This window comes from Bos grunniens, chromosome 7 (assembly GCF_055505025.1).
Source record: "Bos grunniens cultivar Pamir isolate PY7600 chromosome 7, Bosgru_T2T1.0, whole genome shotgun sequence".
NCBI classification, from domain to species: domain Eukaryota; kingdom Metazoa; phylum Chordata; class Mammalia; order Artiodactyla; family Bovidae; genus Bos; species Bos grunniens.
In genome coordinates, this window is record NC_141171.1 from 17,403,055 (window position 1) to 17,412,348 (window position 9,294).

A 9,294-nucleotide genomic window follows, 5' to 3' on the forward strand; every position below is an offset into this window, starting at 1 on the left:
CAAACCCATATCTCCTGCACTGGCAGGAGGATTCTTTACCATTGAGCCACCAGGGAAGTCCCTGGAAAATGGATTCTTAACCAGTGGACCACCAGGAAAGTCCCGAGAACCTTTTTAAAGTGCTAAAATAAACCTCATGTCAAGACAAAATTCTATACCTAGCATCAAAATGGTCCAAAATAAAGATGCCTGAAAAACTTAAAGTGAAGCATTTCATTGTTAGTAGCCTTGAACTGGACAAAGTACTAGACAGTGTTATTAAGTCCAAAGGACAATAATTCCAAATTAAACACTAGGGATGCAGGAAAGAATAGAGTCAATAAAAGAGAATTTAAAATAAATATCAATGAATTTTGGCTTATAAACAGTTCAAGAAATATGTCATGGAGATTAAAATATATGTAGAATTAAAATGCATGACAGCAGTAATAGAAAAGCCAGGAAAGTTAAAATGAAATTGAAAGTATTCTAAGATTTTAGCTTTGAGAAAAGTCATAAAAATGATTATCTGTATTTGTTGTTTAGTCACTAAATTTTGTCCAACTCTTTTGTGACCTTAGGGACTGTAGCCCACCAGGTTCCTCTGTTCATGGGATTTCCCAGGCAAGAATACTGGAGAGGGTTGCCATTTCTTTCTCCAGGGGATCTTCCCCATCCAGGAACCAAACCTGCTTGACAGGCGGATTCTTTACCACTGAGCCGGCAGGGAAGCTCAATTATCTGTATCAGGCTACATTAAATGAAGGAATCATAATTTAATCATAATTCATAATACTCATTAATTCATAATTTAGTGCAACCACAAATATTTGTATATGAAAATAACAAGTTTATACAGAGAACAATGTGATAATGAAAGAGTTAGGTTATAGTCAGTGAAGTAAAGAGAGTTTAGTGCAAAGGGTAGGGAAAGTCAGATGGTTGAAGTAATTTCATATTTATTAGTAATTTTCCCAGGTGGCGCTAGTGGTAAAGAACCAGCCTGCCAATGCAGGAGACGTAAGAGACTCAGGTTTGATTTGGGTCGGGAAGATCCCCTGGAGGAGGACATGGCAACCCACTCCAGTATTCTTGACTGGAGAATCCCATGGACAGAGGAACCTGTCAGGCTATAGTCCATGGGGTCGCAAAGAGTCAGACATGACTGAACCGACTGAGCATGCGTGCATGCAGGTGAAACACAAATGAACAAAACTACTTTCTCTGGCATGGCTGTGGGATGCAGACATTCCAGATTTGTTAATACAATTTGGGCGTTAATTACTGGTAAACATGTGAATGGTCTCTATCGTATTGTGTTAATACATGAGTTTACGGATATTTTTAAAAAATAAAGCTTTTAACACTTAAACATATATAGTACTGTACCTTAATGAGACAATGGATGTCAAAGCTATTGCGGTAATCATTTCATGATATAGATGTCATATCATTATACTATTATATTCCCTTTAAACATCCATACTGTGTGCGTGTGTGCTAAGTTGCTTCAGACTCATTGCGGCCCTATGGACTATAGCCCATCAGTCTCCTCTGTCCATGGGATTCTCCAGGCAAGAATACTGGAGTGGGTTGCCCTGCCCTCCTCCAGGGGATCTTCCTGACTTAAGATTGAACCAACATCTCCTGCAACTCCTGCATTGCAGGCAGATTCTTTACCGCTGAGCCATGGGTGAAGCCGAAACATATATAGTACTGTATGTCAATGGTGTGTCAATGATATCTCATGAAATCAGAAAAAAATTTTTATGAAAAAAATTAAAAGTACAAAAAAGTATAAATCAAAGAGGACAAACAACTGTATTTTTCTTTTTTTAAATTTTATTTTATTTTTAAACTTTACATAATTGTATTAGTTTTGCCAAATATCAAAATGAATTTTGATGTATTTTTCTTCAGAATTATTTTATTGAATCATAAATGTACACCTGCTTTATAACTACACTCTAAAATTTAAGGAACAGTGTTATGCCTCATTACAACATACTCCTGGCTAACAGCTTTTCAATATCTGAGAAAAATCTTGCAAAAGTTTTCACATGATCAAAATAAGGATGCTTCTACACTCTGACAAAGACCACTAGAAAAAAATAATTAAGCTAAGAAACCATCTCAACGGCATTTTCTATATAGTTTTTCCTCTGCAGGGAGGTAATGTTCTTAAATAATCCACTCCATTCACCAATGGCTCTCTGCAGCTGCTCTGGTGTCTTCTGCCACATCACTGCATGTTTACTCATGGCTGAGACAATTCACCCGAGGCTGTCCTGTTACCTCTGGGCTCTCATCCTCTGCTATTTAGACAGTGAGTGAAAGTTGCTCAGTCATGTCTGATTCTTTTCGACCCCATGGACTATACAGTCCATGGAATTCTCCAGGCCAGAATACTGGAATGGGTAGCCTTTCCCTTCTCCAGGGGATCTCCCCAACGCAGGGGTTGAACCCAGGTCTCCCGAATTGCAGGCGGATTCTTTACCAGCTGAGCCACAAGGGAAGCCCATGGCAAATAGGAAGCTCAATATCAGCTTTGCCCTCTCAACCCCCACTTCCTCCACTGCCTTCTGGACCAGAGTTTCAGTCTTTAAGTTTTCCCCACTGCTGGCAGTAGTTCCTCAGACTTTCTTCTGTGGTTTCAGACTCAGTTGCTTCAGTTCAATTCCCCATAGCTGAAGGAGATGAGAGATCTCAGCAAAGAATGCAGGTCTGAACTGTCCTGGCTCTGGTGAGAACCTAAGGTGCTCCAGGAAAGTACCTCCAGGAGCATCTCCACGAAGACTCAGCAATGCTGCTATGGCCTCTCAGCTCCTGTCTCCCTTGAAGTAATCCTGAGCGATTGTCTATCTTCCTGCAAAACATATCCGTTGAAGAGAGTGACCTTTCCAGAATCAGTCATCAAAATTAATATTCTATTTTCTCTATTAATTTTCAAATTGTGAATTATATATGTGTTATCATCTCTTCCTTTTATGTTGATTTTCTCACCTAGTTGAATACCCAATGAAGGGAAGAGTAATGTGGACTTTAATGGTTCACACTGACATTCTTCATACTTATTTATTCACTTTGCTTTTAGAAGGGGATCAGATATATTTTGTTGGAAGAAAGTATTCAATCTCCAAAAACACTTTCTAAAGTTTTCTCTGAAAGTCACTCAACCTCAGTTATACCATGATACCACCTTTTTGGTGGGAGACTGCAGTCAACGGTCACTATGATTTTAACATTCTTTCTCTCTTAATCCATTTAAGACTCTAACCATAATAATCTACTTAAAATGTAAACCTAATCAGTGCACCCTTTCTTTTACAGCCCATCACTTCTGTCTTCAGAGGATGTTTTTAGAGAGAGAAAATAAAAATATTTTAATCCTCTTATCCTGCCATAAGTATTAACACAATCCCTTTCAACACCCAGTATTTCCCAGTTTGGAAAGAAAATCATGCGATCCTTATGTTTACAGAGTTTACACCTATTACATGCCAAGTTGTGGACTAAGACCCATGATTCAAAATGTCACTGAACAAAGTCGTTGCCCCAATTTATTTGAATCTTTGTGACAGAAAAGATTTTTTTTTTACTCTATTCCTAGGTTTATTTAACTCTACACAACAAAGATCCACCACAACATCATCTAAAATGCCACGAAGTTACAAAACCCAAAAGAGAAAATAAATAGTACTGACTGTACAATAAAAGCCAAAAAAGCAATGTACACATTGCCAGGGTAGCCTGCAGGGCCATGAACAGCAACACAACTGCCCCCGGTAGGGGTGGTTCTGTAATGACCTGGCAGATCTGGCTCGCAACTTGCCAATTTCAGAGAAAGGGAGTGGAGTGTGTGCGTGCGTGTGTGTGCGTGTGTGTGTGTGTATACACGTGAAAAGAACTATTTGGGGCAGATAACATGGGGCATTTGTCCCTAGAGGTCAGAAGAGGACCCTAGCAGGGGAGCAGGGCTAGGATAACAGGAATGGCATCACGACAGGACCAGGCCACCAGATCAGCCCAGCTCATTTGGGACATGGGAAAACGTGTTCCCAGGCCGGGGATGTCCCTCCACCTGGAGCCCCCTGGCTCATCCCTGCTGCTTTGCTAGCTACATGACTCCCAGAAACTATAGAAACTTGGAAGTTTTCCAGCCAGAACACTAGAGGGCACCTTTCCAAGCACAACCGCAAACCAGCAACACCCCTGCAGCCAGAGCTCTGCTGCTCGAGGACACGTGTCAACTGCTGCCCTCACCTTCGGCAGGAGACGGAGCTGGAGCCGCTCCAGTGGCGGCGGCGGCGGCGGGGGGATCGGGGTCGCTGGCGCTTGGGGGACCTGCCCCAAGGGGAACGCGACCTGCTCCTCTTCAGCCTGTGCCACGTGGAGGGGGCGGTGGCAGCATTCTCCGGGGAGGGCTCAGTCGTCTGGGGGTGGCTGGGGCCAGGGGGCCAGCATGGCTGTGGCCGTGATCTGCTGGGCGTCGATTGCTCTCCCTCCATGTGCTTGAGCGCCTTCGCAGCCTCTTCCGGATTCTTGAACTCCACGTAGGCGTGGCCTTGAGACGGATGCGCGCGCATCCTTTCTCAGGGCAGGTCGATCGCTCTAACTCTCCCGAAGGTGGAGAATATCTCCCGAAGGTGGAGAATATCTCCCAGATGTGCTCCCTGGTCACCTTCCGGGTGAGCCTTGCTACGTGCACTTTGGTGGGCTTAGGGGCGGGGCTGCGCCGTCTCCTTTCCTTCTAGTCTTGTCCGGGTGGTTTGGGTTTGGAACCGGACCGCCGCCTGTGATCTCGGGGACGCCAAGGCCTCGGAGAGCCGGGGGAGCTGCTGGAGCTGGAGCTGCGGGACCCACTGGAGCATCCCGAGCGGCCAGATGCTGAGAGCGAGCTGGAGCCGCGGCTGGAGCCCGCGCGGGACCGAGCCCCGGAGCTGCTGCTACCGCCCGAGGCCCTGAGCCGCTTCCGAGCTTTATCCCTGACGCGGTCCTTCTCGCCGGACTGCTGGGTGGCGCCTGTATCTTTACAGCGATCCACGGACTGCTCGCCAGAGCGCTCTTTGAGTGGGATGGGAGACGGAGTCATCTCGCCTCCGCGCTTCTCAGCTTCAGGAGAGAAAGGGGTTAATAGATTAAAGGCTGTTTCCTACAGTGTTAGGTACGATAGAGTGCTGTGATCATCAATAAGGCCATCACAGAGACAGAAAAAGAGGGAGATATAGAGGAAGAGAAGTAAGAAAGAAAAAAATATTAATGACAATTATTGATGATAAAGAGATTGGAGAAGGGCAAACTGATGACACATATGGATCAGGGAGCTGAATTTTTAAAAACATTCTATTGTTTGCTAAATGTTCCCAGAAATACAAGAGCCAGTGATGTACTAGATTATTTTAGCCCAACATCAAAGCAGGTTCCAAGTTGTTTTCAGTTCAGTTCAGTCGCTCAGTCGTGTCCGACTCTTTGCGACCCCGTGAATCGCAGCACGCCAGGTCTCCCTGTCCATCACCAACTCCCGGAGTTCACTGAGACTCACGTCCATCGAGTCAGTGATGCCATCCAGCCATCTCATCCTCTGTCGTCCCCTTCTCCTCTTGCCCCCAATCCCTCCCAGCATCAGAGTCTTTTCCAATGAGTCAACTCTTCGCATAAAGTGGCCAAAGTACTGAAGTTTCAGCTTTAGCATCATTCCTTCCAAAGAAATCCCAGGGCTGATCTCCTTCAGAATGGACTGGTTGGATCTCCTTGCAGTCCAAGGGACTCTCAAGAGTCTTCTCCAACACCACAGTTCAAAAGCATCAATTCTTCGGCGCTCAGCTTTCTTCAAAGTCCAGCTGTCACATCCATACATCCAGTTTTTTAAATGTTTTATACAACATTAAATGTACAAAGAGGGCTTCCCTGGTGGCTCAGATGCTGAAGAATCTGTTGGCTATGCAGTAGACGTTGGGTGCATGCTAAGTTGCTTCAGTCGTGTCCGACTCTTTGTGACCCTATGGACTGTAACCCTCCAGGCTCCTCTGTCCATGGGATTCTCCAGTAGAGAATACTGGAGTGGTTTGCCATTCTCCCTCTTCAGGGGATCTTCCAGACCCAGGGATTGAACCGGAGTCTCTTCTGTCTCCTGCATTGGCAAACAGGTTCTTTCCCAGTACCGCCACCTGGGAAGCAGTAGACATTAAAGAAAGCTTTATAGAAACATTAAAATACACAAAAGGACTGGATTAAGTTGGAAGAGAAGTGAGGTAAAGTTCGACGTCGCCTCAGAGGATATCTCAGGTAGAGAAATCAAAAAGTGAGAAAAAAGAAAAGACACTGTAAAATAACAAGTCACCTTGACCCTGGTGTGAGTGATATAGGCAAGTCACAGACAAAACCCTTACCACAAGTCCTAGCACCTCACCACTGTGTCACCCCCAGGGCCCATGGACGTTCAGTCTGTACTGTCTTCGTTACAGCTCAGGGCCACCACAGGGGAAACTAAACCACGAGAAGCAGACCCCGTGCTGCTGTATCAGGCAGATGGCTGGAACATTCTGTCTTCTTCCAGCTTAAAAATGGGATAGTCTGGGCTTTGTAGTGTCATTTAGTTCAGAACTGCCTTTCATGGGAGCACTGCCTCCTCAGCCCACATTATAAGCACTATTAATAGGAAGAGAAAGAAATCTGAAACCCAGTATGGCAGAGTCTGGGGTAGTGTCTATGCATTTCTGCCAAGGGGTCAACCCAGGCCTCTATCTGTAATAAGGACCCTCCTATCAAGTCTCAGAAAGCTTCTCCACCTCACCAGGCTTGACCAGTGGTTTTCAGAATGAGAAAATGAATCCTTGGACCATAAGCAGCAGCAGCGCCTGGGGAATTACTACTAGAAATGCAGAGTCTCAGGCCTTGCTCCCAGATGTGATGAAGCAGAGACTCTGGGATGGAGCAGCAGAGAGCTGAATTAAAAAAGAAGGAAGGAAGAAAGAAAATACCAGAAAAATAAACGACCCAATCAAAAAAATGGGCCAAAGAACTAAACAGACATTTCTCCAAAGAAGACATACAGATGGCTAGCAAACACATGAAAAGATGGTCAACATCACTCATTATCAGAGAAATGCAAATCAAAACCACAATGAGGTACCATGTCTCGCTGGTCAGAATGGCTGCCATCAAAAAGTCTACAAACAATAAATGCTGGAGAGGGTGTGGAGAAAAGGGAACTCTCTTACACTGTTGGTGGGAATGCAAACTAGTACAGCCACTGTGGAGAACAGTGTGGAGACTTCTTAAAAAAACTGGAACTAGAACTGCCATACGACCCAGAAATCCCACTGCTGGGCATACACACTGAGGAAACCAGAGTCAAAAGAGACACATGTACCCCAACATTCATTGCAGCACTGTTTACAATAGCTCAGATGTTGAAGCAACCTAGATATCCATTGGCAGACAAATGGATAAGGAAGTTGTGGTACATACACACAGTGGAATATTACTCAGCTATTAAAAAGAATGCATTTGAGTCAGTTCTAACAAGTGGATGAAACTGGAGCCTATTATACAGAGTGAAGTAAGTCAGAAAGAAAAACACCAATACAGGATATCAACGCATATATATGAAATTTAGAAAGATGGTAACGACAACGCTATGTGCATGACAGCAAAAGAGACAAAGATATAAGGAACAGAGTTCTGGATTCTGAGGGAGAAGGTGAGGGTGGGATGATTTGAGAGAATAACATTGAAAAGTGTATTGGAAAGAAAAGTGAAAGTGAAAGTGAAGTCGCTCAGTCGTGTCCGACTCTTTTCGACCCCATGGACTGTAGCCTACCAGGCTCCTCCCTCCATGGGATTCTCCAGGCAAGAGTACTGGAGTGGGTTGCTGTTTCCTTCTCCAGGAGATCTTCCCAAACCAGGGATCGAACCCAGGTCTCCTGCATTGCAGGCAGACGCTTTACCATCTGAGCCACCAGGGAAGACTCGAAAAGTGTATTACCATATGTGAAATAGATCACCAGTCCAAGTTCAATGCATGAAACAGGGCACTCAAAGCCAGTGCACTGGGACGACCCAGAGGGATGGAATGTGGAGGGAGGTGGAGGGGGGCGGGTTTGGGGCGGAGGGGACAGCATGGCTGATTCATGTCAATGTATGGCAAAACCCACAATATCGTAAAGTAATTAGCTCCAATTAAAGTAAACTGAAAAAAAAAAAAAGCCAAGAAACTTGTGGGTAAAACATTTTTCAGAGAGAAATATTTAAACAGAGCCTGGGCAAATACTACTTCTACTTCATAGTGATTTTGTTTAAAAAAATATGCCTTCTTACCCCAAGAAAACTTCATATGTACAGATATAAGAACCCTTGAATCTTTGTTAATACTAACACCACAGAAAAAAACTTTCAATAAGGTACCTTTTTGTCTTAAGGGCAACTGTTTGCTAAATTAAAGAGATTTTACATAGGACAAGGGTAGATAAATGGACACTCTCTTGCCATCAATATGGATTCCAAGCTCATCAGAAGAGGCCAGCTTGGAAATAGGTCTATGCAGTTTCCCCCAGTTCCAAGAGCTTTCCTCTGACTATGCCTGAGTTGCAGACAGCTTGTGACTCCCTGGAAAGTCTACTGACTTCTGCCTCTGCCTCTCCTTTTATAAGGGGAGAGAGTGGACAACACAATCTAGAGGACACGCTTTCTCTCCGATCCAAGGCATTGGAGAGATTCTGAAATCTATATCCATAAACACAAGATTCTGAGGCCATTAACATCATCAGATACTGTTGTAGATGAAAAAAAATACATTTGTGCCTGGGTAGGTATTTGCATCGTCTACCGATATTGTAATGTTTTCTTTCCCTCGGTTGGGATACATTCTACAAAAATAAGAATGGAAGTTGTTTCTGCACTTCATAATAGCTTTAGAAGGACCAGGGCTCCAGGTCTTCTTTACAACTCACAAGCTCCCTTAGCAACAGAGTAGACCTTCCTTTCCCTGAAAGAACACTGTGCCTGAAATTTCCTTACTATACCTTGTAACAAACACCAATCTACCTAATTCACCAGAGCAGGTGCAGAGAGTCATTTTGTGAATCCATCAACTTATTTAAGGACATTACCTTACTGTGGGGGCTTCCCAGGTGACTCCAATGAATGAGGTGACTCATTCATCTACCAATACAGAGACTCGAGTTTGAGCCTTGGTTTAGGGAGATCCCCTGGTGTAGGAGATGGCAACTCACTCCAGTATTTTGCCTGGGAAATCTCATGGACACAGGAGCCTGGTGGGCTGTGGTCCACTGTTGTTGTTTAGTTGCTCAGCTG

The 9,294-nt window shown here is 44.4% G+C and overlaps 1 pseudogene across 1 annotated transcript; it reads right to left on the reverse strand.

Annotated features, from left to right (window-relative positions):
- Positions 1-1,886: 1,886 nt before the first annotated feature.
- On the reverse strand, positions 1,887-8,181 carry LOC147368698 (uncharacterized; annotated as a pseudogene). Its single transcript, XR_015166755.1, has 2 exons — positions 4,243-8,181; positions 1,887-2,845 (listed from the first exon to the last, which is right to left on the reverse strand). The product of XR_015166755.1 is annotated as an uncharacterized LOC147368698 (transcript).
- Between the last annotated feature and the right edge of the window lie 1,113 nt (positions 8,182-9,294).